This window comes from Symphalangus syndactylus, chromosome 4 (genome assembly GCF_028878055.3).
Source record: "Symphalangus syndactylus isolate Jambi chromosome 4, NHGRI_mSymSyn1-v2.1_pri, whole genome shotgun sequence".
Lineage (NCBI taxonomy): Eukaryota > Metazoa > Chordata > Mammalia > Primates > Hylobatidae > Symphalangus > Symphalangus syndactylus.
This window is the reverse complement of record NC_072426.2, coordinates 166,450,028-166,462,070: the sequence shown is the minus strand read 5'-3', so window position 1 is coordinate 166,462,070 and position 12,043 is coordinate 166,450,028.

The window sequence follows — 12,043 nt, the reverse complement described above, 5'->3', positions numbered from 1 at the left end:
CAGTTTCTACAGAAAGAGTGTTTCAGAAAGGCTCAATCAAAAGTAAGGTTCAACTCTGTTAGTTGAATGCACAGAACAGAAAGAAGTTTCATACAATGCTTCTGTGTAGTTTATATTTGAACATATTCTTTTTTCCACTATTACCCACTTAGCGCTACGAATGTCCAGTTGCATTTTCTACAGACAGAGTGTTTCAAAACTGCTCAATCAAAAGTATGGTTTAACTCTGTTAGCTGAATGCTCAGATCAGAAAGAAGTTTCACAGAATGCTTCTGTGTAGTTTATACTTAAATATATTACTTTTTCCACTACTACGCTCTTAGCGCTCCAAATGTCCAGTTGCATTTTCTACAGAAAGAGTGTTCAGATCTGCTCAATCAAAAGTATGGTTTAACTCTGTTAGCTGAATGCACAGATCAGAAAGAAGTTTCACCGAATGATTCTGTGTAGTTTATATTTGAAGACATTACTATTTCCACTATTACCCTCTTAGCGCTCCGAATCTCCACTTGTATTTTCTACAAAAAGAGTGTTTCATAACTGCTCAATCAAAAATATGTTTTATCTCTGTTAACTGAATTTACAGATGAGAAATAAGTTTCACAGAATGCATCTGTGTAGTTTTTATTTGAAGATATTCTTTTTCCCAAAGTAGGCCTCTTAGCGCTTAGCATGTCCAATTGCAGTTTCTACAGAAAGAGTGTTTCAGAACGGCTCAATCAAAAGTAAGGTTCAACTCTGTTAGTTGAATGCACAGAACAGAAAGAATTTTCACAGAATGCTACTGTGTAGTTTATATTTGAATATAGTCCTTTTTCCACTATTACCCTCTTAGCGCTCCGAATGTCCACTTGCATTTTCTACAGAAAGAGGGTTCAGCACTGCGCAATCAAAAGTATGGTTTAACTCTGTTAGCTTAATGAACATATCAGAAATAAGTTTCACACAATGCTTCTGTGTAGTTTTTATTTGAAGATATTATTTTTCCCAATAGAGGCCTCTTAGCGCTCAGAATGTCCAATTGCAGTTTCTACAGAAAGAGTGTTTCAGAAAGGCTCAATCAAAAGTAAGGTTCAACTCTGTTAGCTGAATGCACAGATCAGAAAGAAGTTTCACAGAATGATTCTGTGTAGTTTATATTTGGAGACATTCCTTTTTCCACTATAACCCTCTTAGCGCTCCGAATCTCCACTTGCATTTTCTACAAAAAGAGTGTTTCATAACTGCTCAATCAAAAATATGTTTTATCTCTGTTAACTGAATTTACAGATCAGAAATAAGTTTCACAGAATGCATCTGTGTAGTTTTTATTTGAAGATATTATTTTTCCCAATAGAGGCCTCTTAGCGCTCAGAATGTCCAATTGCAGTTTCTACAGAAAGAGTGTTTCAGAACGGCTCAATCAAAAGTAAGGTTGAACTCTGTTAGTTGAATGCACAGAACAGAAAGAAGTTTCATACAATGCTTCTGTGTAGTTTATATTTGAACATATTCTTTTTTCCACTATTACCCACTTAGCGCTACGAATGTCCAGTTGCATTTTCTACAGACAGAGTGTTTCAAAACTGCTCAATCAAAAGTATGGTTTAACTCTGTTAGCTGAATGCTCAGATCAGAAAGAAGTTTCACAGAGTGCTTCTGTGTAGTTTATACTTGAATATATTCATTTTTCCACTACTACGCTCTTAGCGCTCCAAATGTCCAGTTGCATTTTCTACAGAAAGAGTGTTCAGATCTGCTCAATCAAAAGTATAGTTTAACTCTGTTAGCTGAATGCACAGATCAGAAAGAAGTTTCAACGAATGATTCTGTGTAGTTTATATTTGAAGACATTCCTTTTTCCACTATTACCCTCTTAGCGCTCCGAATCTCCACTTGCATTTTCTACAAAAAGAGTGTTTCATAACTGCTCAATCAAAAATATGTTTTATCTCTGTTAACTGAATTTACAGATCAGAAATAAGTTTCACAGAATGCATCTGTGTAGTTTTTATTTGAAGATATTCTTTTTCCCAAAGTAGGCCTCTTAGCGCTTAGTATGTCCAATTGCAGTTTCTACAGAAAGAGTGTTTCAGAACGGCTCAATCAAAAGTAAGGTTCAACTCTGTTAGTTGAATGCACAGAACAGAAAGAATTTTCACAGAATGCTACTGTGTAGTTTATATTTGAATATAGTCCTTTTTCCACTATTACCCTCTTAGCGCTCCGAATGTCCACTTGCATTTTCTACAGAAAGAGGGTTCAGCACTGCGCAATCAAAAGTATGGTTTAACTCTGTTAGCTTAATGAACATATCAGAAATAAGTTTCACACAATGCTTCTGTGTAGTTTTTATTTGAAGATATTATTTTTCCCAATAGAGGCCTCTTAGCGCTCAGAATGTCCAATTGCAGTTTCTACAGAAAGAGAGTTTCAGGAAGGCTCAATCAAAAGTAAGGTTGAACTCTGTTAGTTGAATGCACAGAGCAGAAAGAAGTTTCATACAATGCTTCTGTGTAGTTTATATTTGAACATATTCTTTTTTCAACTATTACCCACTTAGCGCTACGAATGTCCAGTTGCATTTTCTACAGACAGAGTGTTTCAAAACTGCTCAATCAAAAGTATGGTTTAACTCTGTTAGCTGAATGCTCAGATCAGAAAGAAGTTTCACAGAATGCTTCTGTGTAGTTTATATTTGAATATATTCCTTTTTCCACTACTACTCTCTTAACGCTCGAAATGTCCAGTTGCATTTTCAACAGAAAGAGTGTTCAGATCTGCTCAATCAAAAGTATGGTTTAACTCTGTTAGCTGAATGCACAGATCAGAAAGAAGTTTCACAGAATGATTCTGTGTAGCTTATATTTGGAGACATTCCTTTTTCCACTATTACCCTCTTAGCGCTCCGAATCTCCACTTGCATTTTCTACAGAAAGACTGTTTCAGAACGGCTCAATCAAAACTAAGGTTCAACTCTTTTAGTTGAACAAACAGAACAGAAAGAAGTTTCACACAATTCTTCTGTGTAGTTTTTATTTGTAGACATTCTTTTTCCCAATATAGGCCTCTTAGCGCTCAGAATGTCCAATTGCAGTTTCTACAGAAAGAGTGTTTCAGAACGGCTCAATCAAAAGTAAGGTTCAACTCTGTTAGTTGAATGCACAGAACAGAAAGAAGTTTCATACAATGCTTCTGTGTAGTTTATATTTGAACATATTCTTTTTTCCACTATTACCCACTTAGCGCTACGAATGTCCAGTTGCATTTTCTACAGACAGAGTGTTTCAAAACTGCTCAATCAAAAGTATGGTTTAACTCTGTTAGCTGAATGCTCAGATCAGAAAGAAGTTTCACAGAATGCTTCTGTGTAGTTTATATTTGAATATATTCCTTTTTCCACTACTACTCTCTTAGCGCTCCAAATGTCCAGTTGCATTTTCTACAGAAAGAGTGTTCAGATCTGCTCAATCAAAAGTATGGTTTAACTCTGTTAGCTGAATGCACAGATCAGAAAGAAGTTTCACAGAATGATTCTGTGTAGTTTATATTTGGAGACATTCCTTTTTCCACTATTACCCTCTTAGCGCTCCGAATGTCCACTTGCATTTTCTACAGAAAGAGTGTTTCAGAACGGCTCAATCAAAACTAAGGTTCAACTCTTTTAGTTGAACAAACAGAACAGAAAGTAGTTTCACACAATTCTTCTGTGTAGTTTTTATTTGTAGACATTCTTTTTCCCAATATAGGCCTCTTAGCGCTCAGAATGTCCAATTGCAGTTTCTACAGAAAGAGTGTTTCATAACGGCTCAATCAAAAGTAAGGTTGAACTCTGTTAGTTGAATGCACAGAACAGAAAGAAGTTTCATACAATGCTTCTGTGTAGTTTATATTTGAACATATTCTTTTTTCCACTATTACCCACTTAGCGCTACGAATGTCCAGTTGCATTTTCTACAGACAGAGTGTTTCAAAACTGCTCAATCAAAAGTATGGTTTAACTTTGTTAGCTGAATGCTCAGATCAGAAAGAAGTTTCACAGAATGCTTCTGTGTAGTTTATACTTGAATATATTCCTTTTTCCACTACTACGCTCTTAGCGCTCCAAATGTCCAGTTGCATTTTCTACAGAAAGAGTGTTCAGATCTGCTCAATCAAAAGTATGGTTTAACTCTGTTAGCTGAATGCACAGATCAGAAAGAAGTTTCACCGAATGATTCTGTGTAGTTTTTATTTGAAGACATTCCTTTTTCCACTATTACCCTCTTAGCGCTCCGAATCTCCACTTGCATTTTCTACAAAAAGAGTGTTTCATAACTGCTCAATCAAAAATATGTTTTATCTCTGTTAACTGAATTTACAGATCAGAAATAAGTTTCACAGAATGCATCTGTGTAGTTTTTATTTGAAGATATTCTTTTTCCCAATGTAGGCCTCTTAGCGCTTAGCATGTCCAATTGCAGTTTCTACAGAAAGAGTGTTTCAGAACGGCTCAATCAAAAGTAAGGTTCAACTCTGTTAGTTGAATGCACAGAACAGAAAGAATTTTCACAGAATGCTACTGTGTAGTTTATATTTGAATATAGTCCTTTTTCCACTATTACCCTCTTAGCGCTCCGAATGTCCACTTGCATTTTCTACAGAAAGAGGGTTCAGCACTGCGCAATCAAAAGTATGGTTTAACTCTGTTAGCTTAATGAACATATCAGAAATAAGTTTCACACAATGCTTCTGTGTAGTTTTTATTTGAAGATATTATTTTTCCCAATAGAGGCCTCTTAGCGCTCAGAATGTCCAATTGCAGTTTCTACAGAAAGAGTGTTTCAGAAAGGCTCAATCAAAAGTAAGGTTGAACTCTGTTAGTTGAATGCACAGAACAGAAAGAAGTTTCATACAATGCTTCTGTGTAGTTTATATTTGAACATATTCTTTTTTCCACTATTACCCACTTAGCGCTACGAATGTCCAGTTGCATTTTCTACAGACATAGTGTTTCAAAACTGCTCAATCAAAAGTATGGTTTAACTCTGTTAGCTGAATGCTCAGATCAGAAAGAAGTTTCACAGAATGCTTCTGTGTAGTTTATATTTGAATATATTCCTTTTTCCACTACTACTCTCTTAGCGCTCCAAGTGTCCAGTTGCATTTTCTACAGAAAGAGTGTTCAGATCTGCTCAATCAAAAGTATGGTTTAACTCTGTTAGCTGAATGCACAGATCAGAAAGAAGTTTCACAGAATGATTCTGTGTAGTTTATATTTGGAGACATTCCTTTTTCCACTATTACCCTCTTAGCGCTCCGAATCTCCACTTGCATTTTCTACAGAAAGAGTGTTTCAGAACGGCTCAATCAAAACTAAGGTTCAACTCTTTTAGTTGAACAAACAGAACAGAAAGAAGTTTCACACAATTCTTCTGTGTAGTTTTTATTTGTAGACATTCTTTTTCCCAATATAGGCCTCTTAGCGCTCAGAATGTCCAATTGCAGTTTCTACAGAAAGAGTGTTTCAGAACGGCTCAATCAAATGTAAGGTTGAACTCTGTTAGGTGAATGCACAGAACAGAAAGAAGTTTCATACAATGCTTCTGTGTAGTTTATATTTGAACATGTTCTTTTTTCCACTATTACCCACTTAGCGCTACGAATGTCCAGTTGCATTTTCTACAGACAGAGTGTTTCAAAACTGCTCAATCAAAAGTATGGTTTAACTCTGTTAGCTGAATGCTCAGATCAGAAAGAAGTTTCACAGAATGCTTCTGTGTAGTTTATACTTGAATATATTCCTTTTTCCACTACTACGCTCTTAGCGCTCCAAATGTCCAGTTGCATTTTCTACAGAAAGAGTGTTCAGATCTGCTCAATCAAAAGTATGGTTTAACTCTGTTAGCTGAATGCACAGATCAGAAAGAAGTTTCACCGAATGATTCTGTGTAGTTTATATTTGAAGACATTCCTTTTTCCACTATTAAACTCTTAGCGCTCCGAGTCTCCACTTGCATTTTCTACAAAAAGAGTGTTTCATAACTGCTCAATCAAAAATATGTTTTATCTCTGTTAACTGAATTTACAGATCAGAAATAAGTTTCACAGAATGCATCTGTGTAGTTTTTATTTGAAGATATTCTTTTTCCCAAAGTAGGCCTCTTAGCGCTTAGCATGTCCAATTGCAGTTTCTACAGAAAGAGTGTTTCAGAACGGCTCAATCAAAAGTAAGGTTCAACTCTGTTAGTTGAATGCACAGAACAGAAAGAATTTTCACAGAATGCTACTGTGTAGTTTATATTTGAATATAGTCCTTTTTCCACTATTACCCTCTTAGCGCTCCGAATGTCCACTTGCATTTTCTACAGAAAGAGGGTTCAGCACTGCGCAATCAAAAGTATGGTTTAACTCTGTTAGCTTAATGAACATATCAGAAATAAGTTTCACACAATGCTTCTGTGTAGTTTTTATTTGAAGATATTATTTTTCCCAATAGAGGCCTCTTAGCGCTCAGAATGTCCAATTGCAGTTTCTACAGAAAGAGTGTTTCAGAAAGGCTCAATCAAAAGTAAGGTTCAACTCTGTTAGTTGAATGCACAGAACAGAAAGAAGTTTCATACAATGCTTCTGTGTAGTTTATATTTGAACATATTCTTTTTTCCACTATTACCCACTTAGCGCTACTAATGTCCAGTTGCATTTTCTACAGACAGAGTGTTTCAAAACTGCTCAATCAAAAGTATGGTTTAACTCTGTTAGCTGAATGCTCAGATCAGAAAGAAGTTTCACAGAATGCTTCTGTGTAGTTTATATTTGAATATATTCCTTTTTCCACTACTACTCTCTTAGCGCTCCAAATGTCCAGTTGCATTTTCTACAGAAAGAGTGTTCAGATCTGCTCAATCAAAAGTATGGTTTAACTCTGTTAGCTGAATGCACAGATCAGAAAGAAGTTTCACAGAATGATTCTGTGTAGTTTATATTTGGAGACATTCCTTTTTCCACTATTACCCTCTTAGCGCTCCGAATCTCCACTTGCATTTTCTACAGAAAGAGTGTTTCAGAACGGCTCAATCAAAACTAAGGTTCAACACTTTTAGTTGAACAAACAGAACAGAAAGAAGTTTCACACAATTCTTCTGTGTAGTTTTTATTTGTAGACATTCTTTTTCCCAATATAGGCCTCTTAGCGCTCAGAATGTCCAATTGCAGTTTCTACAGAAAGAGTGTTTCAGAACGGCTCAATCAAAAGTAAGGTTGAACTCTGTTAGTTGAATGCACAGAACAGAAAGAAGTTTCATACAATGATTCTGTGTAGTTTATATTTGAACATATTCTTTTTTCCACTATTACCCACTTAGCGCTACGAATGTCCAGTTGCATTTTCTACAGACAGAGTGTTTCAAAACTGCTCAATCAAAAGTATGGTTTAACTCTGTTAGATTAATGAACATATCAGAAAGAAGTTTCACAGAATGCTTCTGTGTAGTTTATACTTGAATATATTCCTTTTTCCACTACTACGCTCTTAGCGCTCCAAATGTCCAGTTGCATTTTCTACAGAAAGAGTGTTCAGATCTGCTCAATCAAAAGTATGGTTTAACTCTGTTAGCTGAATGCACAGATCAGAAAGAAGTTTCACCGAATGATTCTGTGTAGTTTATATTTGAAGACATTCCTTTTTCCACTATTAAACTCTTAGCGCTCCGAGTCTCCACTTGCATTTTCTACAAAAAGAGTGTTTCATAACTGCTCAATCAAAAATATGTTTTATCTCTGTTAACTGAATTTACAGATCAGAAATAAGTTTCACAGAATGCATCTGTGTAGTTTTTATTTGAAGATATTCTTTTTCCCAAAGTAGGCCTCTTAGCTCTTAGCATGTCCAATTGCAGTTTCTACAGAAAGAGTGTTTCAGAACGGCTCAATCAAAAGTAAGGTTCAACTCTGTTAGTTGAATGCACAGAACAGAAAGAATTTTCACAGAATGCTACTGTGTAGTTTATATTTGAATATAGTCCTTTTTCCACTATTACCCTCTTAGCGCTCCGAATGTCCACTTGCATTTTCTACAGAAAGAGGTTTCAGCACTGCGCAATCAAAAGTATGGTTTAACTCTGTTAGCTTAATGAACATATCAGAAATAAGTTTCACACAATGCTTCTGTGTAGTTTTTATTTGAAGATATTATTTTTCCCAATAGAGGCCTCTTAGCGCTCAGAATGTCCAATTGCAGTTTCTACAGAAAGAGTGTTTCAGAAAGGCTCAATCAAAAGTAAGGTTCAACTCTGTTAGTTGAATGCACAGAACAGAAAGAAGTTTCATACAATGCTTCTGTGTAGTTTATATTTGAACATATTCTTTTTTCCACTATTACCCACTTAGCGCTACTAATGTCCAGTTGCATTTTCTACAGACAGAGTGTTTCAAAACTGCTCAATCAAAAGTATGGTTTAACTCTGTTAGCTGAATGCTCAGATCAGAAAGAAGTTTCACAGAATGCTTCTGTGTAGTTTATATTTGAATATATTCCTTTTTCCACTACTACTCTCTTAGCGCTCCAAATGTCCAGTTGCATTTTCTACAGAAAGAGTGTTCAGATCTGCTCAATCAAAAGTATGGTTTAACTCTGTTATCTGAATGCACAGATCAGAAAGAAGTTTCACAGAATGATTCTGTGTAGTTTATATTTGGAGACATTCCTTTTTCCACTATTACCCTCTTAGCGCTCCGAATCTCCACTTGCATTTTCTACAGAAAGAGTGTTTCAGAACGGCTCAATCAAAACTAAGGTTCAACACTTTTAGTTGAACAAACAGAACAGAAAGAAGTTTCACACAATTCTTCTGTGTAGTTTTTATTTGTAGACATTCTTTTTCCCAATATAGGCCTCTTAGCGCTCATAATGTCCAATTGCAGTTTCTACAGAAAGAGTGTTTCAGAACGGCTCAATCAAAAGTAAGGTTGAACTCTGTTAGTTGAATGCACAGAACAGAAAGAAGTTTCATACAATGCTTCTGTGTAGTTTATATTTGAACATATTCTTTTTTCCACTATTACCCACTTAGCGCTACGAATGTCCAGTTGCATTTTCTACAGACAGAGTGTTTCAAATCTGCTCAATCAAAAGTATGGTTTAACTCTGTTAGATTAATGAACATATCAGAAATATGTTTCACACAATGCTTCTGTGTAGATTTTATTTGAAGATATTCTTTTTCCCTATAGAGGCCTCTTAGCGCTCAGAATGTCCAATTGCAGTTTCTACAGAAAGAGTGTTTCAGAAAGGCTCAATCAAAAGTAAGGTTCAACTCTGTTAGTTGAATGCACAGAACAGAAAGAATTTTCACAGAATGCTACTGTGTAGTTTATATTTGAATATAGTCCTTTTTCCACTATTACCCTCTTAGCGCTACGAATGTCCAGTTGCATTTTCTACAGACAGAGTGTTTCAAAACTGCTCAATCAAAAGTATGGTTTAACTCTGTTAGCTGAATGCTCAGATCAGAAATAAGTTTCACAGAATGCTTCTGTGTAGTTTATACTTGAATATATTCCTTTTTCCACTACTACTCTCTTAGCGCTCCAAATGTCCAGTTGCATTTTCTACAGAAAGAGTGTTCAGATCTGCTCAATCAAAAGTATGGTTTAACTCTGTTAGCTGAATGCACAGATCAGAAAGAAGTTTCACCGAATGATTCTGTGTAGTTTATATTTGAAGACATTTCTTTTTCCACTATTACCCTCTTAGCGCTCCGAATCTCCACTTGTATTTTCTACAAAAAGAGTGTTTCATAACTGCTCAATCAAAAATATGTTTTATCTCTGTTAACTGAATTTACAGATGAGAAATAAGTTTCACAGAATGCATCTGTGTAGTTTTTATTTGAAGATATTCTTTTTCCCAAAGTAGGCCTCTTAGCGCTTAGCATGTCCAATTGCAGTTTCTACAGAAAGAGTGTTTCAGAACGGCTCAATCAAAAGTAAGGTTCAACTCTGTTAGTTGAATGCACAGAACAGAAAGAATTTTCACAGAATGCTACTGTGTAGTTTATATTTGAATATAGTCCTTTTTCCACTATTACCCTCTTAGCGCTCCGAATGTCCACTTGCATTTTCTACAGAAAGAGGGTTCAGCACTGCGCAATCAAAAGTATGGTTTAACTCTGTTAGCTTAATGAACATATCAGAAATAAGTTTCACACAATGCTTCTGTGTAGTTTTTATTTGAAGATATTATTTTTCCCAATAGAGGCCTCTTAGCGCTCAGAATGTCCAATTGCAGTTTCTACAGAAAGAGTGTTTCAGAAAGGCTCAATCAAAAGTAAGGTTGAACTCTGTTAGTTGAATGCACAGAACAGAAAGAAGTTTCATACAATGCTTCTGTGTAGTTTATATTTGAACATATTCTTTTTTCCTCTATTACCCTCTTAGCGCTACGAATGTCCAGTTGCATTTTCTACAGACAGAGTGTTTCAAAACTGCTCAATCAAAAGTATGGTTTAACTCTGTTAGCTGAATGCTCAGATCAGAAAGAAGTTTCACAGAATGCTTCTGTGTAGTTTATATTTGAATATATTCCTTTTTCCACTACTACTCTCTTAGCGCTCCAAATGTCCAGTTGCATTTTCTACAGAAAGAGTGTTCAGATCTGCTCAATCAAAAGTATGGTTTAACTCTGTTAGCTGAATGCACAGATCAGAAAGAAGTTTCACAGAATGATTCTGTGTAGTTTATATTTGGAGATATTCCTTTTTCCACTATTACCCTCTTAGCGCTCCGAATCTCCACTTGCATTTTCTACAGAAAGACTGTTTCAGAACGGCTCAATCAAAACTAAGGTTCAACTCTTTTAGTTGAACAAACAGAACAGAAAGAAGTTTCACACAATTCTTCTGTGTAGTTTTTATTTGTAGACATTCTTTTTCCCAATATAGGCCTCTTAGCGCTCAGAATGTCCAATTGCAGTTTCTACAGAAAGAGTGTTTCAGAACGGCTCAATCAAAAGTAAGGTTGAACTCTGTTAGTTGAATGCACAGAACAGAAAGAAGTTTCATACAATGCTTCTGTGTAGTTTATATTTGAACATATTCTTTTTTCCACTATTACCCACTTAGCGCTACGAATGTCCAGTTGCATTTTCTACAGACAGAGTGTTTCAAAACTGCTCAATCAAAAGTATGGTTTAACTCTGTTAGCTGAATGCTCAGATCAGAAAGAAGTTTCACAGAATGCTTCTGTGTAGTTTATATTTGAATATATTCCTTTTTCCACTACTACTCTCTTAGCGCTCCAAATGTCCAGTTGCATTTTCTACAGAAAGAGTGTTCAGATCTGCTCAATCAAAAGTATGGTTTAACTCTGTTAGCTGAATGCACAGATCAGAAAGAAGTTTCACAGAATGATTCTGTGTAGTTTATATTTGGAGACATTCCTTTTTCCACTATTACCCTCTTAGCGCTCCGAATCTCCACTTGCATTTTCTACAGAAAGAGTGTTTCAGAACGGCTCAATCAAAACTAAGGTTCAACTCTTTTAGTTGAACAAACAGAACAGAAAGAAGTTTCACACAATTCTTCTGTGTAGTTTTTATTTGTAGACATTCTTTTTCCCAATATAGGCCTCTTAGCGCTCAGAATGTCCAATTGCAGTTTCTACAGAAAGAGTGTTTCATAACGGCTCAATCAAAAGTAAGGTTGAACTCTGTTAGTTGAATGCACAGAACAGAAAGAAGTTTCATACAATGCTTCTGTGTAGTTTATATTTGAACATATTCTTTTTTCCACTATTACCCACTTAGCGCTACGAATGTCCAGTTGCATTTTCTACAGACAGAGTGTTTCAAAACTGCTCAATCAAAAGTATGGTTTAACTTTGTTAGCTGAATGCTCAGATCAGAAAGAAGTTTCACAGAATGCTTCTGTGTAGTTTATACTTGAATATATTCCTTTTTCCACTACTACGCTCTTAGCGCTCCAAATGTCCAGTTGCATTTTCTACAGAAAGAGTGTTCAGATCTGCTCAATCAAAAGTATGGTTTAACTCTGTTAGCTGAATGCACAGATCAGAAAGAAGTTTCACC